We start from the raw sequence: 24,988 nt of genomic DNA on the forward strand, positions 1-24,988 counted from the left end.
AGGGGAAGAGAGAGATAGAGAGGAAGAAGAGGGGGAAGGGTGGAGAAGCAGATGGGCGCTTCTCCTGTGTACCCTGACTGGAGATTGAACCCAGGGCATCCACATGCTGGGCCGACACTCTACCATTAAACCAACCGTCCAGGGCCTAATATTGGATTTTAGGATACCTAGAATATCTTATATTTATTTTATTTGTTTTAATTCATTGGGTTGACATTGGTTAATAAAATTACATATGTTTCAGGTATACATTCCTATAAAACATAATCTGCACATGTATTGTATGCATTGACTATGATTTTGTTCTATAACACATAGCATCATCACCACACAGTTGTCAGTATACTTGTGTGTCCCTCCCTCTATAAAACTGTGAAGGACAAAGACCATAGCTTATTCATCTTAATATTCTCAATGCCTAACATAATTCCTGACCCAAACTAAGCATTCAGTGAAAAGTGGATAAGCAGTTGATAAAAGTAACATGTTGAAATCTGAAAAGAGAAGCTGGTTTTTCTTATTCCTAAACCTCAAAGAACAAAATTTTATTCTAAAGCACAATGTTGTATTTGAGAGAAGGCATTAAGTAGGCCTTCTTGTTGTTGTTGTTTTCTAAGTAGGCATAATTTATAGTTATGGCTATTTATTTAGTACCTTAGAACTGTAATACCATTTGTGGAACTACAGTCTGGCTGCCATAATAACAGACCAGGATGAGAGAGTAAAAGCTTTCCGCGCAGACTTGCCTTGATTTTCAAATCTTCTCAAACTTATTGCAAGTTACAGTCCTCTTTATAGTCTAGATTGCTACTAGTTTCCATTTTGTAAAGCTAATCAATTTTAACATAGGTCATAATAGTTATTTACTAATCTTACAACATCTTCAAAATGATGCTTAATAATGGCTTTATTTTTCTGCACAAATATTCTGTCAAGTTGTTGAAACAAAATGAAACTCAAAGAGTTTCACAAGAGAAACCCATTATTTTTGTCCCCCATAAGGTTTCATTGAAGACCTCTGCATTCATAGTATCTTCTCACAAGTACAAAACAACTGAGAGGCAACTTACATCTAAACCCATGAAGTTGAAGTAGAGATGACACTTGAAGCCATTAAAAAAAATTATTATTATTTTTTGGATGGTTATGAAGAAAGGGAAATTCCGAGCTAAAATTGGCTTGGATCCTGGTTTCATTGGGTTGGAGTTAGTATCCTTTCGTTTCCTCAGTTACCTTAAGGAAAACATGGCTTCAGCTGAATGTGGTTTTGTGGGGTTTGGATTGGGATGACATTTGGATGGACAATAAACTGTGAAAACATAAAAATCTCAGCAAACTAGGAGGGAGGAGAATTGCTAAGAATTCAAGGGTTTTTTCTCAAACACTCTTTTCACACACCGAAAATTTAAACTCAGACATGGCCCTTGCGGAATGCTGTGCACACAGAGATTCAATGTTTAGTGATACTGATGATTTAGAGTAGGCACAGATTCCGAGGTGGAAAACTGGAACTATAACAGAGTAATCTTTCTTGTGCACACAGGTCAAGGAAAGAAAAGTGACAACAAAACCAGTGTGTAAAATTAAGTATTTGAAACTAATTTTCAAAAGAAAATACAAAAACATGGAAGATGTCTTTGTGTCCTTGGAGTAAGCAAATTTTCGTAAATAGGACACAAAAATAGTGCTGAACTTTAAAAAGATGTATAAATTAAACTATATTAAAATACAGAATTTATTTTTTTAAAAGGTACCTTTAATGAATGGAATGCACTCCCAAGGAGTGGGAGATAATAGTATTAACTTAAAGGATTTGAATCTATGACATTTAAAAGGAAAATGGGGGGGGGGCCTACAAATTAATAATAATGAAAACAGAAAACTCAATAGAGAAACTAGTTATTGATTTTGCGAACACTTTACAAAGATACCCAAATGGCCGATAAACATATGAAATGGTGTTTAACCTCATTAATCATCAGAGAATAAACTTTTTATTTCAACTTCAAAGCTAAGTGCTTCTGTGTTTGCTCATGTGTATATCTAAACCTTTGAAGATGTGATAGAACGTTCTTTTATTATTTTATTTTACTTCATTCTGAATTTCTTAGAAAAGAATAAAATGAGTTCCAAGATGCAAAGGCTCTGTCATGAAACCAAAGAATAAGTCTTGAGACAGAGCTCAGTCATCAATAGACCAGGCTTTCACTAAGAAATAGACTTTCATGTCTAGCCTCTCTTTTACATGCATTAGTTTCAAAATTGCCACATCTCAATCACATTCTCTTTAAAGTGAAAAGCAAAAAATAAATAAAAGCAAATCTTTGAAGTCAAAGATGAGAAATGATTTATCCCGATTTCAATAATAAGAAACTTTAGATTTTAATTATTCAATTATTATTTGATCCTTGATTCAAATAAACTGTCATTTCACTATGCTAGGAATAAAGGAAATAAACATCTGTGGCAGGTACAATATTTTCAAGTCATTAACTTGGATGAGCACAAAGGCAATTTATTATTTACTAACTGTAATCAGTTTTGTCTCCTAATGGCATATTCCTTAATTAAGCATTTCCAGAAAAAGAAATCAGTTGTTTCAAGGTCCACTTTCAGATTTCTCCATTCCCTCCTTTTCTTCTCCGGGTCATGGGGTTCTGAGTTCTGGGTGTTAACACAGAAGGAGTAGTGGGAGGAGGAAGAAGGATTTGATTGGCAGCCCCTCTCTGCTCTATGCTGGGATCTGCCAAGGTGACTAATCAATTGCTTGGACTCTCAGGCATGGCCATATCTCCATCTGGTATTACTAAGTCTAGTATTACTAAGTCATTCACACTCTCTGTATTCTCTTCATCTAAAATTTTGCAAACCTACTGTCAGCTGTTTGCATGAGCCTCATGGAGCAGAGAAAATTTCAGAAGCTCTCTTATGACTTTGGGGACAATCTCAAGCCTGCCTCTCAGTGAGCACATACCAGGAAGAACATTTCTGTTTTATTTGTATTATATTATGGTAGATTAAATTATTTCTCAATTGCTCTTTACCAGCCCTTGGTTGTGGTGGGCCAATGTCAAGGTTCAAGAGTGAAGAAATTCAGTGGAGTCCGTAGTAGGAGTGGAAAAACTTTTGTCACTAAATCAAAAGAATATCCCAATAAATGTTCTCAAAGAACATACAGTCTCCTAAGAGAGATAAATTTTTCATAGATAAATAAGAGAAAAGCTTTCAGATCTGTATAAGATATTCATTGGAGTTCAAAAGAGAAATGGTAAGTTGTATCTGGGGAAAAGCATGTTTGAAAGTTGCCTGAAGTCTATGATTCTGAAATACAATTTAGAAGGTGAGCTTGATTCCCACTGATGATGAGTTAAGTTAGGATAAAACCATTTGGGGCAGGGGAAAGCAAAGTCTGAAGGCTTTGTCTTAGGTATCTCCAGTTTTGAAAGAGAGGTTTTGAAATCTAGTATAACTTTTATTAAGTTCTCCTTGCCTTCCCAACAGACTTTGCTTTATCTATTTATTCTCTAGGTTATTTGGTGCTTATGAGTTTATAAGTAGGATAGCTTCTTCATAAATTATGCCTTTTATCATTGTATACTTTGCTTCTTTGCCCTATTTAGCATTTTTAACCTTAAATTCCAGTTTGTCTGGTATCATTATCATTCTTCTGCTTTCCTTTTTTTTTTTTTCCTTTTCTGGGGATGGGGGGTTGTTTTTGTCCCTTTAGTTTGGTTTGGTTTGGTTTTACAATTACCTGATATCTCTTCCCCACCCCACCCCCCATTTCTTTATTTTAATTTTCATTTTAAGTGATTCTTATTTAATCAGTATATAACTGAATTTTGTTTTGGTTTTAATTTAATAGTCTCTATCTTTTATGGGAGAATTAGTTTTGTTCCCATGTACTGCCATTACTGATGCAATTAATTTTATTTCTTCTATCTTATATTTATTTCATATTTTTATTTCCTTCTACTCTTATTTTTCTTGATTTGATCAAATTGCTTCTCATTCCATTTTCCCCCTGGTGAGTTCGCAATATGTTTCTACTCTATTAAATTGCTGTTCCTTTTACTCTCTTCTCATCATTACTCACCTACTTCTCTTTTACTATTTGAAAACAAAACAAAACAAAAACATATTTCACCAATATGATACATTGTTTTCCATCAAAAGATTTCTTTTCCCTTCTGTGTCTTTCCTGGCTCAGTAAAATGTGATCTCTGATTTAAAATACTTCTGCTTCCCTCTTACAACCTTTGACCCCTGGGCTTTTTTCAGACAATTCAGCACTTTACTTTTTGAACTGCTTTTGAATTTCACCAGAAGAGTGTCATTGACAAGGTTTAAATGTGATTGATTTGGTCAAATTTGCAGAGCACTGTAGCTTCAATGGAGAAGCCCACGTAAGAGATAAATATACTTTATATCTCACATATACATACCATCCATCTGCAGAGTAAACACCATAATAAATGATCCAAGTATAAATGCACTGGGTACAAAAATATATCTATTGTTTCTTGTGACAGAAATGTTTTTATATTTTTCATTTTGCAAATATGCTCTCATAGACCTCATAAAGAAGTAATAATTAACCTAGAAGCAACTGGTGGAAATTCAGATGATGATGTGATCATAAACTGAAGAATTTAATTTTCCGATCTTTATCTTTGATGCTAGGAGGCCAGCTGCTTAGCTCTGCAGTAAAGAGAAATTAGAGTAACCAGGGGGGAAAAAGTGCCAGTCTATAGGTTAAGGATACCAAAGAGACTTAAATGAAATGTCCAATTCTACTTGTGTTTCCTGTGATTTTTGCTTTTCTCATGAGATATACACAGTATGTATCATGCTATATTTAAGGGAAACATGGGATTTTTTTCCATAAAAATGTGGCATTCCTCTAATATTGTATGACTCTTAAACCTGATGTCACAACATCTGAGAACAACTAATTATCTCAAAATAAAGTAGTTATGGTAATAATATCTAATCTATATAACGTGATTACCATATGCTCAACATTGTTCTAAGTGCTGTATGAATGTTGTAAAATTGCGTAAGAATTCTCAAAGCACAAGCATTTCAATTTAAGCTAATTAAAAAATACACTGTGCCTAATCTTCTTTGTTGGAATCTAGCCTAATGAAATGATTCAGAGTGTGAAAAATACTACTTACATGATTGTGAAATTACTCAGAATATAAAACAATAGGGAAATAGGAAAATATGGCAAATCCCCTGACGAACTATTAGTTATACATGTTAAATGATCACATCATACTTCTTTGTGGTTATCTCTTTAAAGCCTAACTGCATTTATAGAACGCAAACTTAGAATGTCTCTTTTCTTCACTATCATATTCTTGGTGGTTACATAATATCTGTACATAACTGGTGCTCATTGAATGATTGTTAAATTATTAAATAAACCATATAGTTATAGGAAATATGTTTGTAACCAAACAGTAGATAAAACAAGAAAAAAGGTTCATAATATTGAGTTTATAACTATTTGAAGTATGCCTACAATAAAGATTGAAGTAGAATACTTAAGATGATAACTTCCCTGTAGGAGTGAGATCATGGAATTTACTTTCTACTATTTTCACAATATGTGATAAGATTGTAATAGGAATATAAATGCGACTTTTCCAGTCTTTGAATTGAAGCTGAGAACCAAAGCTAAGTGCTCACATATTCTCATGAAGGTTCCAAGCCTTGCCTTGTCTGCATGACTTCTAAGCACTTCTGAGTTCAGTCTCTACATAAGAAAATGTGAGAATAAGGAGGAGACTCATAGAGAAATATTTTGGAGAGATTTGTTAAAGTGGTATGTTTTTTCCCAGCTAGCTACCTTCAAAATAGAGGGGAGGTTCAAGAATACCTCTCAGGAGGCTTGATGTGGGTGCATGAAGGTTGAGGGACGTAGACCCATCGACTCATACTCAACTTTCGATGAAATAAGTCAGAAGTGAGGCCTGTGAGCAGAGAGAGCTACAGTGGAAGTAGTCTAACTTCCAGAGTTTTAAACACAAATATTCATACAAAATAGTGACATCACAACAGGTAGCCGAGTATGACCTGTTCTAGAATGACCTCATCCCAGCATCTGTGAAGTGGGTGCTACCAGAAGCAGGAGCAACCGAGCTCCTGCACAACTCCACGTGAGATATGGTGGGAGGGAGGGGTAGGTCGTTGGTAACTAGGAAGGGTATAGTGGAAGAGCCAAGAGAATAAGGTCACCAAAGAATCCCAAAAAGTGCCCCATGAAAGAAAACCATCCCTTAGACATCTGCCACACAGAGCCAGAGGATAAAAAACAAGAGGAGAAAGGAAGGCTGTCGTGTCCTCCTTTTCTCTGCAAGTATTCAAGCACGGGTCAGGTGAAGTATCGACAGCTGAGGAAAAGCTTTAGATTGCAGGAGAGATGGGACATGCTGACCTACATTAAGCTGAACTTTCTAATACCTGAGATTAGCACTGTTTATTAATATATGGAAGTAACTGGAAAAACCGACAGGGTCTACCTTCAATATCTTTGAGTGACAGAGAAAGGAGAGCAGATAAAGCAGTTCTGAAATACTGCGGTGTGAGAAAATAAAGCTATTTCACAACACAACTCTGCAGACTCTACTTATTCAGTAATCTGGTTCTATTGAGAAAAAGAAAAATACATTTTATGCCTTTTTAATTGTGTGTGTATGCATATATACATATACACATTGTGAGGATCTCTGTTTCTTGCAGAAAAACAAAAAACTAAGTAATTGTCATCTTGATTATAAAGAACAGAACTTAAGAGAAAGGTCTATGAAAAATCATGGTATAAAAGGAATAGAGAAAAAAATTCCAATCACCTAGTATTTCTTTTACCTCTCCAGATCCAGTACTGTTTGGGAGGGGGGAGGCAGAGAAATTATTGAACATGAGGGAATTTTGCGCATGAGGCATCTGCATCTTTTCAGGGTTTTACAATGACAGAGCCACATTGCATTGGTTTCTGTCATTCCCCAGCAGAGAGGGGTGGCTAGTTCTTGATGGATAGCACTCAAAATATGGGTGAAATAATGGCCATGGGGAAATGTCCCCATCGTGAACTTCTGCCTGGGAAGGGTCAGGAAGGAGTGAAAGGGCAGGAGGAAGAAGTGTGACCTAGACCTTCGGAGACTTCAGCCTTCGTCAGGCACGCCTACAGCCTCTCCCTGTGTGCGCCCTCACCCTCATTTCCCAGACCAACAAGACCCAGCTGCAGTTCTGCCTTTGCCAGCTTTCTTCAAACATTTGGATGGTTCCGCACTTTCCCAGGTTGCCCACTATTCCTAAACCTCATAGAAAGCACAAGACAAATTTATCTGACGTGGACACCTCACGTGTATGCATTTTGTGGACTGTAGGAAACCACTTAGGCAGGCTGGTGCAGACAGAGAGACCTTCACAAAGCACGCTGCCTGCCATTCAAAAGCTCTCTCTATCGCCTCCTTCAACGATCAGGAATGGCAGACATAAGATTATTTGATGGTCTCTGATATCCATTGCTAACATTACATATTTATTAATGAGACTTTTTAAACATGTACATATTTTTAAGCCACTCAAAAAATTTAAAACGTGTGTACTTTAGAGGCTAATTAGGCATATTAATTTCCCATTGCAATAGAGTAAACTGGTTCTATGACATGCCTCAATATTTGAGAATCTTGAGGATCGATACAGGCCAGCAAGGGGTTTGCTAGCTTTTAATTTGCCCTTTAATTTTTAATCCATGTGGTTCTTAAGAAAAAAAATTTAGTATATTGATTTGAAATGTTGTTCAATGAAAAATTAACTCTCTCTGGGCTGCAGCTTTAAATTAATCATCAGTGAACGTATTGAGTCACTATAAAGGACCTAAAATTTTTGTTACATGTCAGCAAGCCTCCTCTTCCTTCAGCAAAGTGGGAAAGGGATGCTCGTTCATGGGGGGGGGGGGGGGAGGCAGTTAATGAAATGCTTCTAGAATTTAATTGAACTTTTTGGAAGGTTTGCCTGAGCTTAATAATGAAGAAAATAAATGATAAAACTACTTTGAGGAGAATGACTAAAGACAGGTACAATTTTTGGCCTTAACCATACTACCTTTTTCTTTTTACTCAGTACTTCTTTCTCTTCTAAGATTTTTTCCGAGATCTCCAATTAAATTTTCGTAAGTCATTTAAATAGCTTGTCCAAATTATATGACATTTCTTCAAGAGAAATCCATTTATTTATTCAGCAAACCTGTATCCATCACCTTCCGTGTCATAGTCAATGAGGTAACACATACAAAGCATGCATAGTGAGTAAACTGTTCAGTAAATATTAGTTACAAGATGAAGGTAGTCATCATGATGATGATATTTTCCAAGCATTGTGTTAACTACAAGACATACATTTGTGAAGAAAGATATGGTCTCTGTCCTTGAGTGCCTCCCTTTCTGGTTGGGCAAGACAGAAAATACTACAAAAACATGTAGTAGCACTGTGATAAGGGCTATGAAGGAAACATATCAGGCATTTTGATAGAAAAACAGGGAAAGTAATTTTACAGAATTGAATCTTGTGTAAGGTTTGAACCAATGGGCCTGGGGTTACTTTCTCTTGTTAAAATACCCTGCCTTTCCACACACACAAAAAGTATTATTTGAAACTGAATCTCTTAATGCCAATCATTTATTTACAACCCTTCAGAATATCAGGTAATATCCGTTTTTTCTTTCATTTTGGCAATATGTGGTTGGACCTATATTTGCTGTGTTTATCAGAAGCAGAATGTAATCTACAGAATTATCTTCTAAGAGGGAGGGGCACTATAATAATACCCTCCACCCCAATAAAGAACAACAGATAATGTGAAATAACAAATTCTAAATCAAATCTGTCTTTCTGAGTCTTTCTTAAAAATTAGCCATTGAATACATCCCCCCCCCCTTTTTTTTTTCCTGAGTGCAATCCAATTACTAAATAGTTTAGAAGAAATCCTAATGAAGTAAGAGTTCTGGTTAAAGGGAAAAGAAAATTAGACTTTGACGTACAACCCTGAAGACTGATTTTTGTGTGTGTGTGCGTTTCTTTGCAAGCATGATGTTTTTGCGGAACTTAATTGGCTCATTTCTCTTTTTCTTTTTTTTTTTCTTTTTTTTTTTTTTTTGTCATCTCTTTTTTGTTTCCTAGCCCAGGGGCAGGCCACTGTACTTTATACCATTGTTTTAACCTCTATCAAAGGTCTTATTATGCATACCCCATCGTAAGTAATATCAAAATCCATAAGCCTTACCTTCAACTGAGTTCAATATAATTGGACTTAAAACAACCAATTATGTCCTCAGTTCAGCTAGTGTGTAAGCCGAAGAATGCAATTTCCCTGGAGGAAGTGGGAACACCCTCTGTCTATAAAATTCTTCTAAAGGAATTTTATAATTGTTCCTGTTCTCTGCCAGGCCTCTGTCCCACTGCACCTCCCCAAGGACAGATTCCATTCACACACGTTGCACACCGTTCCCCAAACACCCCAGTTCTCCCCTGCAGTGCTTTTGTTCATTTCTGCAGGGAATGCTTCTCCTTCCCCTGCAGTTCCCTTGAGCAAATCCCACTCATCCTTCCAAGCCCACCTCAGATGTTACCCCCTTCTCCAAACCTCCCTCACCGCCAGGATTATCCCTCCACCTGTCTGTCCCTGTAACATCTAACATCTCTCCTCACATTGTACCTAATTTTATAGATATGTGTGATGTTTTGTGTTTCACTCTCTGAACTGCAAATTCTTTAAGGGTAGGAATCTAGAAATGTATGTTTATGTCCCTTTAGCTCCTCCCACACTGCCTTTGACCTAGGAAGCATTCCACAATTGTATTTTGTGAATGAATAATCAACCAGTTTACAACTACTACATCCATCATAGTTCTCTTATGTTCAGAATTTTTGTTGAATAGAATATGTTGTTCTTCCCCCCCCCCCCCCCCAAACAAAAGAGTTACTAATAAGACTATTTTTTTCTGCTCACATTTACAGGAAAATATAAAGCCCAATACAGGTGGGAAAAAGCAAATGTTGGTACTTTTTTTTTCTGTAGCAATCGCATGTCTAGAACACCATTTTCTTCTAATCATTATAATGAACGTGTAATGTACTCTGGTAAACACTGTCTGATGCGAACCTTTCCTGAAGCAGTCAGCTCTGCAGCCCGCGGGGGTTGTCATTAAACAGTGCACCATGCTGGGAACTCTGTAACGCCTGTGCTATGACAAGGAGTCTGAATCTTTTATCAGCATGTGTAAGATGGTTTCAGAGTAGTAGTATTTTCCTCCTCTTTAATTGTTAAATGTGAAGTAATTAATTATGTTTATTAGATGGGTAATTTCTTTAAATTCATTCCAGATTCAAGTACATAGGAGTCTCTTAAAGGATGCCAGCCCACGTGGACTCACGGTCTCCAAAATGGGAATGTTGTGGACATTCGAGTCATTAAATCAAGCAATGCTCCTCTCCCTCCCTAGTGTTTGGAAGAAACTTTTAGCATCTACACACTAAACACACACACAGATATTTAGAATATTTAATCAGTTGAGTTCCTCTAAAAACAGAGCAGAACATTCGGTTTTTACATGTGTTTAGTTTTTACATCAAACTAAATTAGCTCTACAATGAAAGGCATGTTTTCTTATGAACCAGTTTAAGAGAGTTGTCCCAGTTATAAAAACATTTGCAATAAGCTCCAAGCTTTGGCTACCTTTTCAGACCCTTCAGACTCTCCCTGTGGCTGGGTTACCTCCAACTCCAGCTATTAAATTTTCAGACAAGCTTCAGATCATACTTTCAGGAGCGGATCCAGCAAATATTTCGGTTCTTCCTCCGCAAGACGTGGCCTAAGAGGAAACCGGGCTGCGCTGGCTCCACGCTCCCCACGAGATGCCTGTCTCTGGGTTGTGCTGCGCTTGGCCTGTGACACAGCAGAACATTGCAGACGTTTTCCTGAGACCTTGAGACTTCACGGTGTCCAAAAATAACTAGACAGGCCAGGTTTGGATCTAGGAAACTTTTTAGCTCATAGACATACTTAATAATGGAAATGCTGGTCTGAAATTTCCTACAGAGACCTCTGCTTTGGAAATGGTTTATTTATACACAGCTACAAAAATATCATTTCTGAAATAGTTATGTGGGGTGCAGTATTTAATCTTTATGTGACTTCTGGAAAAGTTCTTTCAACTGGTGGAATCAAAAGCTCTTCTGTTTTTCAACAGCCACCTCGGGAAGGGTAGCCAAGACTACGAAAAGCACGTAAAACGAGGCCTGCTTCATTTGACGCTTCGCTGACAAGGACTGTTTTGTTTTTCAGAAAATATGGGTGCATTTTGTTCTGGTTTACACTACTTTATATTTAAACATGCAAAAATGGCAGTGGATATTTTTAATTTCATTTAATGCTTAACAATGTTGAGCATATTGTCATTATGTGGCTTAAAACACATAATTCTAAGAGAGTTGTGAATTCCCTGGAAAACCTTGCAAAATGTTTAAATCTCATTAAATCCAAAAAAAAAAGAATATTCTTTTCAATCAACAGAATGTGCACCATTCCATTTTTCACTTTCTAACACAACCTTAATTGACTGAAATCTCAGCTCTGCTGTCACTGAACGTTGCTGAACGGGACGGGGCGGGGCGGGGCGGGGTGGGGGTGGGGCCATCTTCCCGCAGCTAGGGCAGCAGGGATTAGAAACCAAACCAGGGAGAGCAGTAGGTTTTCACTCACCAGACCTTCATTGCGTCCCAGGTTGGTGTTGGAAATACATTTGCAAGCGAAGTCCAGCCTTTTAGGACCTTAGAGGAGAAAAGGATTTGAACTTCAGAGTTGTGGCATCAAAGTACTGGCTCTGCTACTTTAGGTACAGACTTGACTCAATTTCACAAAGCCTTTATTCTCTCCTCTGTTAAATGGGCAATCCATTCTTGCTTTCCTACCACCAAGATGGTTGACAGAGTCAAGTGATATAGATTATTGATAAACTATGAAGGATCAGAAAAACACAAAATGTTACTTTAAAAAAAGTAAAATAAACTCCTTTAAAACTAAGGCTACTGTGATTTCCTTTAGATGATGAAATATGTTATCTTTTATTTTCCTAATTGCTATTAAGAGGCTATCACAGCAGAAAAGGGTGCTTCTGTCTATCCTCCATCTTTTTTTTTAATCTTTTATTTATTTATTTACAGAGAGAGAGAGAGAGAGAGTCAGAGAGAGGGACAGATAGGGACAGACAGACAGAAACAGAGAGAGATGAGAAGCATCAATCATCAGTTTTTTTCGTTGCGACACCTTAGTTGTTCATTGATTGCCTTCTCATATGTGCCTTGACCGTGGGCCTTCAGCAGACCGAGTAACCCCTTGCTGGAGCCAGCGACCTTGGGTCCAAGCTGGTGAACTTTGCTCAAGCCAGATGAGCCCACACTCAAGCTGGCGACCTCGGGATCTTGAACCTGGGTCCTCCGCATCCCAGTCCGACGCTCTATCCACTGCACCACCGCCTGGTCAGGCTATCCTCCATCTTTTTGACAGTAGGCAGAGAAACTAATCTGCATCCAGAGAGTTTTGGTCAAAGAATTAAATATCAACACTATGAAATACATGTTCTATTGTCTCTTTAATATGTGCCAAGTCCCCAGAAACTATAACCTCCAACTGCTGGGTGTCTCGAGATTGGTGAGGGTATCACTCTGTAGTGACAAGCAGACCCTCAAACATGTACAAAGTGGGGCAAAAGTAAGCTTATAGTTGTGAGTATGTGAAACAGAGCTTTTCTTGTATTATGGTTTATTAAGTATTGTATCATTTTCCATTCAAACAACAGTTAACATACTTTTGCTCCACACTGTTTAAAAACCCTAATACAATAGAAACTTATTTCTTGCTCACATGAAGACAAAAATAGGTTAAAGGAAGGGGCTGCACTTCAAGTGTCATTTGAAGCACTAGGCTGCTTCCATCTTCTGGCTCGACCATCTTCAACAGAGAATTCCCAAGGTCGGTATGCTTGTCTGTATTGATCCAGCAGAAAGGGAAGAAGAGTATGAGATAATTCCCAGATACCTTAACCACTTAACCTGGAAGTGATACATATCATGCTGCATACACTCCATTGGCTAGAGCAAGTCATGTGGTCCCACCTTGTTAGACAAGAAGCTAGGAATTATAGTTTCAGGGAGAATAGCCACAATTTCATGATATGGAAGAGGAGCCTTCCTTTAGGTTGACAATTTGTTTTCAGTCTTTGCCACAAAGTCATTTGCACAACAAACCAATAAAGAATGTCAGAACTAGAGCATACCCTGGAAGTCATCTGTCTCAGCATTTTTCAGAATTTTTTTACTGTGACCTACAGAATAAATTTTACATCATAACCGGCTGCACTGCATATGTATATGAAACAAAAGTTACCTAAAATAATATTTTTTCTCTTATGCATGATGCAGAGATATTTTTACTCTTTAATCCCATTCTATTTAATTTATTATTTTTCTATCACCAGCTTTGGACCCACAGCTATAACCACAGCCATTAGCCAAGAATTATTTTTTAAAACAATATACATCTTCTAGTTTAAATTTTAGGTACAAGGTCTCTGCTGAAATTTTAAAAATATATTTGATGTAGGCAAATGCTTACCTACTAATGATTATTAAATAATTCACTATTCTCTAAATTTATATAATTTTGAAATTTGAAAATGACCACCTATAGAAATATCAACTATAAATTATAAATATTTAGGTAGTCTGAATCTTGAGAAAATTCAAAGATAAGAATTCAATTTTGTTTTGCCATTTCTGCATCTAACTGTGGTAATACTAAACTCAATTTTCTCATAAAAATAGTTAAATTCTAAAAACTTCTTGCCTGAGAAGTCTAAATTTACTTTTAAATCTTCACCAGTAAAGAGAACTTCCTAAACACACAGGTATGCAAAATTTTACAATGATATGTGTGCTTCTTCCCTTTCACACAATGTTACTGTCAAATTAGAGAGAAACTTGCAAAGTCAAACTAAAGAGTGGCATTTGGAGACAGAATAGCACCATCCTCATCAGAAACACAATCATCTCGGCCTTGAAGGAAGAATGATCATTAAGAAACAAAAACAGCTTTGAAAGGAAAACATCCTCTTTCAATTCAGTCGTATTTTTATTTTTCTTACATTCCGTACAAGGCTTATGTTGTTCTTATGATCTGTTGCCAACTCTTTTGATTAACAAGATTGTGTGAAAAAAAATGCATTTTCAAGCACACATCATACATTTTTCTAAAAGAATTGTACTGCACAGGATAATTAATGTTATAAATAGTGAGTGTTTATTTGTGCGAGGAAGCTGGTAGGTGTGGGTTCCAGCTGGCTAGGTGAGTGTTTACTCAACTGAGAAACCCACTCTGTAGGCACAATAGCATCATTCTGCTGTCTGGGTGGCATGGGAGAGGAGGTTTGGGAAACTACCGTCAGAGGAAAGATTCCCATTATTTTCTCTAAATTACCAGCAATTGGCTTATGATCCTGGAATTCAGCTTCAGTTTCTGGTAGCTTCAGTACGGTATCAAGGAGTACAGTGGGAGCTTTTGGCTCAAACTGGCTTCAAGTCCTGACCCTTCCTCTTACTAGGTAGGTGATTTGGGGCAATTTACTTATCCTCTCCAAATTCTAAATTAATTCTGTAAAGCAGGACTAACCTATGTTACAGGATTTTATGAGACGGGTTAAATGAGAGATAATGCATGTAAGGTACTTGGGAAAACGGCCTGTGGGACATGTACAAGGAATGCTATTCTTAAGTTCTAAGACCCTAAAGGAACTTCACAAGTAACTATGAGGCTTAATTTTTTTTTAAATCCCTCACAGACATGTCTTTTTGGATTAGACAAGCATTATTAAATGGGGTTTAAAAACCCCATGTTTATGTAGAAAAGCCTCAATAGGTTGAATATGATTCTCTCTAAAATTCGATGAAAAAGCCCTTAACTGGCATTATGTGGCAAAATAATACAGCAGATTAATATATATTTGGAGGGGAAAAAAATGTATCATCAATCTGATGCAGCAAGGAGTAAATCACATTCCAGAGTGTCAATCACTTAAATGAGCCTCCCTGTTGTTTGCTGATCATTTGCTTGCCCAGAGCCCATCATGAGAAATGTTCTTGGGGGTTTAACTAGCTTTCAGCACCACATTTCTCAACAAATTCACAGTCCCTGGTTTGGTGATTTGCTGCAGTTAAAGGTAAATCTCTCTACCTTGTTAAAGAATCCAGAGAAGTAAACAACATTAAATAAGTTTTATGTTTTCTAACTTATCTTTCAGGTCATCTTTAAAGGTAGAGAATTGAGACAATTATGTAGATAATCTACAAGTCATGCTCTGTCTCTGAGAAGAAAATCAAGGCTTTTCTTTTTTTTATATATATATAAATTTTTATTAATGTTAATGGGGTGACATCAATAAATCAGGGTACATATATTCAAAGAAAACATGTCCAGGTTTTCTTGTCATTCAATTACGTTGCATACCCATCACCCAAAGTCAGATTGTCCTCTGTCCCCCCCATCTAGTTTTCTTTGTGCCCCTCCCCCTCCTTCTTCCCCTCTCCCTCCTTCCCTCCCACCCCCCCATCCCCCCACCCCCCCACCCCACCCCACCCCCGGTAACCACCACACTCTTGTCCATGTTTCTTAGTTTCATTTTTATGTCCCACCAATGTATGGAATCATGTAGTTCTTGTTTTTTTCTGATTTATTTATTTTACTCCGTATAATGTTATCAAGATCCCACCATTTTGTTGTAAATGATCCGATGTCATCATTTCTTATGGCTGAGGAGTATTCCATAGTGTATATGTGCCACATCTTCTTTATCCAGTCATCTATTGAAGGGCTTTTTGGTTGTTTCCATGTCTTGGCCACTGTGAACAATGCTGCAATGAACATGGGGCTACATGTGTCTTTACGTATCAATGTTTCTGAGATTGGGGGTATATACCCAGTAGAGGGACTGCTGAGTCATAAGGTAGTTCTATTTTCAGTTTTTTGAGGAACCACCATACTTTCTTCCATAATGGTTGAACTACTTTACAGTCCCACCAACAGTGAATGAGGGTTCCTTTTTCTCCACAGCCTCTCCAGCATTTGCTATTACCTATCTTGTTGAAAATAGCTAATCTAACGGGTGTGAGGTGGTATCTCATTGTAGTTTTGATTTGCATTTCTCTAATAACTAATGAAGATGAGCATCTTTTCATATATCTGTTGGCCATTTGTATTTCTTCCTGGGAGAAGTGTCTGTTCATGTCCTCTTTCCATTTTTTTTATTGGATTGTTTGTTTGTTTGTTGTTGAGTTTTATCAGTTCTTTGTAATTTAATGCAATTCCCATCAAAATTCCTATAACATTCTTTAAAGAAATGGAACAAAAAAATCATCAGATTTATATGGAACTATAAAAAACCCTGATTAGCCTAAGCAATCCTAAGGAAAAAGAATGAAGCTGGGGGCATTACAATACCTGACTTCAAACTATATTATAGGGCCACGACAATCAAAACAGCATAGTATTGGCAGAAAAATAGACACTCAGACCGATGGAACAGAATAGAAAGCCCAGAAATAAAACCACATATATATGGTCAAATAATTTTTGATAAAGGGGCCAACAACACACAATGGAGAAAAGAAAGCCTCTTCAACAAATGGTGCAGGGAAAACTGGAAAGCCACATGCAAAAGAATGAAACTCGACTACAGCTTGTTCCCCTGTACTAAAATTAATTCAAAATGGATCAAAGACCTAAATATAAGACCTGAAACAATAAAGTACATAGAAGAACACATAGGTACTAAACTCATGGACCTGGGTGTTAAAGAGCATTTTATGAATTTGACTCCAAAGGCAAGAGAAGTGAAGGCAAAGATAAATGAATGGGACTACATCAGACTAAAAAGTTTTTGCTCAGCAAGAGAAACTGACAACAAAATAAACAGACAGCCAACTAAATGGGAAATGATATTTTCAAACAACAGCTCAGATAAGGGCCTAATATCCAAAATTTATAAAGGCTTTTCTTAACATGATTTGAAATCCAGGTTCTTTTCCTGACTCTTAAACCACTTAAATCTTAAAGACTTAGGAATTTATGAAATTCAAAAATTATATTCTATTGAAATGCATTCCTTATTTTGAGAGATTTCATCTATTACACATATGTAATTAAACTTAATCTTTCTGCCTTTGGAGGAACATTTTTTCCCCAATTTTATTGAAATAAAAATTGACATACATTACTGTGTAAGTTTAAATTATACAGCCTGATGGTTTGATTTACATATATTGTGAAATGATTAGCACAATAGGTTCAAGTAATGTGCTTCTTCTTTTATGGATACAATTTTTAAAATGTAAAAAAAAAAGGAAAGAAAAAAAGAAAAAGACTTCTCTTCTGGATCAGAACTTTTAGAATTTACTCTCTTAACACCTTTCTTATGTATCATAGAGCAGTGCTAGTTATTATCATCACCCCCAGAACCTATTTACCTTATAACTGGATGTTTGTGTCATTTGACCATGTTCTTTCATTTTCTCCCCCCCCAACCTTCCCTCTGGTAACCATGAGTCTGATCTCTTTTTCAGTAAGTTTGATTTTTGCTTTTTGTTGTTGTTGTTTCATATTCCACATATACATGAGGTCATACAGTATTTGTTGTTCTATGTCTGACTTATTTTATTTAGCAAAATGCTTTCAAGGTCCATCATGTTGTTGCAAATGAATTTCCTCATTTTTTAAAGATGAACAATATTCCATTGTACATAAATACCACAACTTCTTTATCCAATCATCCATCTATGGACACTTAGGTTTTATTCCGTATCTTGATTATTGTAGATAATGCTACTACAAACATGGGAATGCAGATATCTCTTTGAGATAGTGCTTTCATTTCCTTTATATATATTCTCAGAAGTGGACTTGCTGAATTATATGATGGTTCTATTTTTAATTTGGGGGGATCTTCCATACTTTTTTCCATAGTGGCTATACCACTTTACATTCTCACCGAAAGTGTGTAGGGTTCCCTTTTTATCACATTCACACCAGCGTTTGTTATCTCTTGTCTTTTGATGGTGACCATTTGAACAGGTGTGAGGTGACAGGTCATGGTTTTAATGCGTATTTCCTTAATGACTAGTGATGTTGAGCATCTTTTATTGTACCTGTTGGTCTTTTGTTTATCTTCTTTGGAGCAACGTCTATTAAGGTCCTTTATCCATTTTTTAATTGTTATTTGTACGTGTTTTGGTTATTGTGTTGAGTTTTATATATATATATATTTTGGATGTTAACACCTTATCAGATATACAGTTTGAAAATATTTTTTCCTGTTCTATAGATTGCCTTTCCACCTTGTTGATGGTTTCTCAGGCTCTGCAGAAAACTGTTTCAGTTGATGTGGTCCCACCTGTTCATTTTTTATTTTGTTTCTTGTGCTTTAGGTGTCATATACAAAAATCACTGCCAAGACTCATGTCAGGGAGATATATCCTCATAATTTTTCCTAGGAATTTCATGGTTTCAGGTCCAATATTTAAATCTTTAATTCATTTCATGTTAATTTTATGAGTGGTGTAGACATAGGTCCAGCTTCATTCTTCTATATGTGAATATCCAATTATCCCAGCACCATTTATTGATAAGACTGTCTTTTCTCTACTGAGATTTCTTGCCCCCCTTGCCAAATATTAGCTGACAGTATATGCTTGGGCTTATTTCTGGGCTCTGAATTCTGGGGAACTTTATCTTTTACTCTGGGGACAAAGTAATAGCAATTTTATATTTGTTGGTAACTTTCAAGTTCTGCATCATATAACATTAGATTGCCCCCATGAAAATACTTTATTTCAAAGGCAATTTCACAGGAAATGCTAGTTTAACTCTTTGGAAATTACTATATGACAGCTTAATGTTTTTGTTGAGTGCTGCATCCCAGCACATACAACTGTGCCTGGCATATACTTGGTACAAAATAAATATTAGTTGAATATAATAATTCACTACATAAGTCTCAGATATATTATTGTACCAAAACTATAGTTTTAAGATAAAATTTCCTATAAGATCATATGAAATAAAAACAAAAATATTGGTTATTACTCATTAAAATGAGACTATTAAAATATCTTCATTGATTGTTTGACATTTTTCAATCATCAATAATATACAATTGAACAGAATAATCAGCCATATTCCTTTACTCAAATAAATCTTTGATTCTTAAAGTTCAAAGTAAAAACCATCAGGCACTATAAACTCCTTTGATCAACTGAAACTATTCCTCTGCTCCAGGAACTGCTCCAATGAACAGAAATTTCTCGTTTGCAATTTTCACCTGGCAGATGAGAAACGCATGAAGCTTTATCCAAATGGAAAACTCAGTCATTCTTGGTAAAGTAAAGGGGGAAAAAAATCTGTCAGCTCTAAGAATCTGTCACTGGGAAGAATATTAAGGTGATGCAACTTATTTCCTCGAACAGGAACAAGCATAGACTAACTTCTAATCCTCACATGTAACTGGACTCTCATCACAATTATACTTTCTCATAATTTTCTTACCGCATGTAGTTCCCTCCCCCCTCCCCTCACCAGCTGCATACATTCACAAGCTTATACACTCACTATTGAGTAGTTTCTATTAATTCTTGGTGGGATTATAAGGGTAGCAAAAGGGGAAGAGATTCTCTCCCACCTTCCACTATAACAAGTCCACTCAGGCTAGGATCCATGGAGGAGAGGTGACATGGTGGCTCTGGTGACACTCCTTCTGGGCCAGGTCTCCCTTCACCCTCCTCCATCCAAGCTGCATGGGAAAGTGCATATTGTTAATGACTGCAGAAGCCCTCCTGGGAGGAAGAGCCTTGTTTACACAATTTTTACTGAGCTGGATTCCAAACTCTTTATTGTTTTAGTTGTCTGTTTTAAATCACAGAGAGAATGGTTAGGAAGTACTTTGAAAACCAACTGAAAAAGAGGAATGACATAGACTAATGCAATGGTTTCCAGACTTCTAGGTTTCCTGTCAAAAACAAATTGGGAAACTAAGAGACAGTTGCCAACTTTTATGTTGCCAAGTAAGACATTATAAACAGTATTAAGTCCTATTATTCACTATCACTAAATCTTCATAAAAGGAGCAACATTTAAATACCAATAAAAACATGAAGAACATAATCTTGGAGCAAAGACTATTCTTCCAGAGGAAGGAAGTTTGGTAACTTTAAACAGTGAGAGAGAGAGAGAGAATACTTGTAGGGACTCAGGAATTTATGTCCATCCCAGATCTCAGATCCCTGTTCTTGTTTTTTTGTGTCCACCCCCCAACCCCCAGCTCCGTGCTTTGTTTCTGACAGCTTCTACCAGCAACCTTTTTCAGAGGACTGCCCTAGGGCTTCTAGAGGAGCTTTGGGTTCCCAGAGGTGCCTGGGAGTGCCTGTTACTTGAGGAGGAAAGCCCAGCTCCCTTGCTTAGAGGTGGTCAAGCTCTGAGGGGTAACGTACACATGATCAGGCTGAGACCAGGATTACCTCTGGAGTCGTACCCCACATGCCTACTCTCTTACTGCTTTCTTCTGGGAACAATTCCATAATATTTAACTTGCACATAAACTCTCATCTCTGGGTAGCTTCTGGGGAATCTGACCAAAGACAGGTGGATAACCATTTCTTTCCAGATGGGTATCAGTGTGTTCATGGTCTTTGAGGAAACATCCAGACACTATATTTAAATGAAAAGGCCCAAGTTCTAGTCCAAGCTTCACCAACAACCAGATCTTTGACCTTGGTCAACTCCCCAAACACTGCTTTTTCTGTTCCTCCTATGCTACATGTGGGCAGTGTGGGAAGGTATGGAATGAGGGTGAAATTGGGGGCCAGAAGTGCCACAAATGCTGGTAAGAAGAAAATGTATCTCCTAGAGTTGATTTAGTCATTTTTATAAGCCTGTGTCCCGCTGATAAGGCCCAATGTAAAATTTCAACCTAATTAACATAGTCTCATACAATAATTTAAACAGACTCTATTTTTTTTCATTTTTATTAAATTTATTGGGGTGACATTGATTAATAAAATTGTATGTTTAAAGTGTATAATTCTATAATATGTCATCTGAATATAATATTGTGTGTTTACCCACAAAGTCGAGTCTCCTTCCATTACCTTTTATTCCTTCTTTACCCTCTTCTACTTCCCCCCACTCCCCTTTCCTCTAGTAATCATCGTACTGTTGTCTATGTCTACAAGTCTATTTATTTTATTTATTTTTTTACAGAGACAAAGAGAGAGTCAGAGAGAGGGATAGACAGGGACAGAGAGGAATGGAGAGATGAGAAGCATCAATCACTAGTTTTTCGTTGCGCATTGAGACATCTTAGTGTTCACTGATTGCTTTCTCATATGTGCCTTGACTGTGGGCCTTCAGCAGACTGAGTAACCCCTTGCTTGAGCCAGTGAACTTGAGTCTAAGCTGGTGAGCTTTTGCTCAAACCAGATGAGCCCACGTTCAAGCTGGCACCTCGGGGTCTCGAACCTGGGTCCTCGGCATCCCAGTCTGACGCTCTATACACTGCACCACTGCCTGGTCAGGCTACGAGTTTATTTATTTTTTCTTACTTGTTTAATCCCCTCACTTATTTCACCCATTTTCCCAACCCCTATCCCATCTGACAGCTGTTAGTCTGTTCTCTGTATCTATGAGTTTGTTTTTATTTTGTTTATTTATTTATTTTGTTCATTTAGATTCCGCATATAAGTGAGATCAAATGGTATTTTTCTTTCTCTGACTGTCTTACTTCACTTAATATAATATTCTCCAGGTCCATCCATGCTGTGTCAAAAAGTAAGATTTCCTTCTTTTTTACAGCCATATAGTATTCCATTGTGTGAATGAACCACAGCTTTTTTACCCTCTCATACATGAGAGGATCAGTTAATCAACAAGTAGTTTTTTTGTTTTGGCAAGAATTGGCACTGTGCAAGGATTGGAATGACATGGGGCACAATATGACCCCTAAAGAAGGGAAACTGAAGGGAGCTTTAGGGAACAATGCAAGAAAGCATGCAATCAGACAGCCACTATGCAGCATGGGCTTCTGCCTCAGGAACTTCCAGATGGACGCGAGCCTGTGAGGTCTGGAGCACCCAGGGAAGGCCAGCGTCACAACCGCAACCCAGTAAATGTGAGCCTATGGATCTCTTAAACATGGTACCACCTGAGTTCTTCATCAGTCTTGTGCTTTATTCTACCTATCTCTAGTCACTTCCTTAAAAAAAAATGAGGACAAACTAAGCTACCCGAGGTGGCTGCTTTTTATATTTGAACCTCAAATGGCAGAGCTCATGGGCTTCTTCCACAAGGAAAGGAGACACTTACACATATTTCAACTTGATTTATTTTTACTGGTCAAATAAAAAAACAAACATGACTGTTAAAGTATAAACCTTCCCAGCAGCTGTGGGACCTCATCAATATGACACAGACCCTGTAACCCCCATTTCATGAGATGTGGGGGTTTCCACCATCCCCAGTATCGACTTCCAAGCTGTTCTGACCAGCTCTTCTCTTTATTCCACCTCAAGAGTATTCCCAGGCTGTCGAGGGTCATGGTTTGAGTGCCTCCCTTATATACCTGTTTGTTGTTCAGAGGTCCTGTAAGCCAATCGCAGCAATCAGCTCACTGAGAGGTGAGTTTGTAACCAGCATAGTGGTCTTCCCAAATCTCGTAGACTAAGTAAAGCTCAGGTCATGTGTTTGAAGAGGTTATAAATTCAAGAGAGTCACAGAAACTAATGAATAACTTCTTTTAGTAAACTTAAGGTCCTTAGTTACTTTATTTCTATAAGTAAATCTATTTATAAATCTACATAATATTTAAAAATATTACAGACTTTCTAATGTGGAAAAAAAAGATAGGGAGAGAGAAAAAATTAAAAATGTTTTGCTAATAAGGATGATTAAGAGGTATATTTATGGTCTTTCATGGAGATGTTTCGGAGTGCTTTATCTTTTGCTGTATTTATCAGAATAGATGCACTATGGAAAAATAATGCACTACATAAATTCTTATTATATTAGCATAAAAATGAAAACTAATTATAGGAAATTATTACAGTATGATTATGTTTATAAATTTAATATATTCTTTGTAAAAGATAAGGTGAGTGATTTTTAGTGAGGGAAAATATTTATTTTTATATCTGAAAATGGACTTTTTTAGTATAAAAAAAAGAAAATATATTTAAAAACAGATTCTTTTTTTTTTTTTAGCATAAAAAGGAAAAATATACCCAGGACACTTAATGTGAGTTAATAGAATTACAATTAATCAGAACAACTTTACTTGTTGCTCTGAAGCACTCACCCACATTTACCAGAAATGCCAACTCTGTTGGGCTATAAATTAGACTAGTAACAGTCAGACTTGCTCCTGCCCATCTCACCGGGTGTCCCGGAAGATAAAATGACCCAGGAACACGTACAACAGAGGTCCAACCCTGCACCAGCTCCAGGGCTTTTCATCTGTCTCAGCTCTCGCTCGTTAAGACCAAATGCCAGAACCATCTGTACGTAGGATGAGGGTACAAGGGTCTTGCGTCACGGGAAAGGATGGGCGTGTTCACACATCAGAGTTTGGACGGAGCTTGGCTGACTCCGAGAAGTGCCAACTGGCTTCCAATGAGCAATCCGGGGCCACTGTGCTGGCAACTGTGGATGAAAGAAACACAGCCCAAAAGAAAACTAATTATTTTTAAAAAAAAAAAATGGTCTGAGAGCTTGCGGCAAGAGCTAACATGGTTCCCGCCCCTCCCTGGCTGACAGGACCAGAAACGCGAAAGGAAGTGAGAGGAGAACTGAAGACCAGGGCCATGGGGGCTGAGACTTGGAGAAGAGAGCTGGTGAGAGAGTGAGGAGAAAGAACTAAAACAGGGACGTTTCCAACACTGAGTGTTTGAGAAAACTGGGCAGGAAGAGAAACCCTCAGAAGGTTTCTAAAGTTTGTACACTGCATCGTAAAATAAAACTGCACAATCACCAGAAGGTAGAAGTTCTTTAGGAGACACAATTAAAGATGAGAGCGGCTTTTTAATTACCTCTAGATGCTAGACTGTGCCTTTTTGGATGAAACACCGAGTAATAGCGAGCCGAGTGAAGCCGTGGTGTTTATTCAGGCACTTTAGCCATAGTATATCCTGATGGCATATATACTGTCTGAATAATAACGTATCACAGACCAAACTCAAAAATGATGAATCTCGTGATATTTTAGTACTGAGCCCCTCCTCATGCATCTCAAAACACAAGTAGAAAGTTTCACATCCACACAACGATCTGGAAAGCAACAGATCCTGTTTCCCACATGAAGCAAGTGTTTCTCAGGATGCAGTGTATTCTAGTAGGAATTAACATGTGAGTTGGGAGTCCTAGCTATTCTCAGTTACAACCAGAGATTTTTTTTTTTTTTTTTACTTTGGCTAAGTCATCCTCTCTCACTTGTTATAACTCTCCCAAGGATGAGACTATCCTTTATATCTCTCTTATTTGTTTCATGTTGAACATCTCAACAAAATGAACAATATTATCATAAGGCTGGTTGGTATATTTAGTCAAAGTTTAAGGCACCCCATCCCCCAGTCAAGTTGACAAGTAGAATGAACTATTCCAGCTCGGCTTATAAAATTATAAATGAAAATATATTTGTATTGGATAAAGTGTAGTGTGAGATTGTCTCTACTTCTTTGCTGGAGAAGCAGCCAAGATTCATCTTTTGGCCAGGGAGTCCCTGCACAGATGTTCTCCTACTTTAGGCATCATTTCTGAAGTGTCAGCCTTCCCATGGGTTGAAGTGAAGGGAGGACAAGTGCAGAGTCAGCAGCAGGCTGAAAGGGCAGG

Source organism: Saccopteryx leptura, chromosome 7 (genome assembly GCF_036850995.1).
Source record: "Saccopteryx leptura isolate mSacLep1 chromosome 7, mSacLep1_pri_phased_curated, whole genome shotgun sequence".
NCBI lineage: Eukaryota > Metazoa > Chordata > Mammalia > Chiroptera > Emballonuridae > Saccopteryx > Saccopteryx leptura.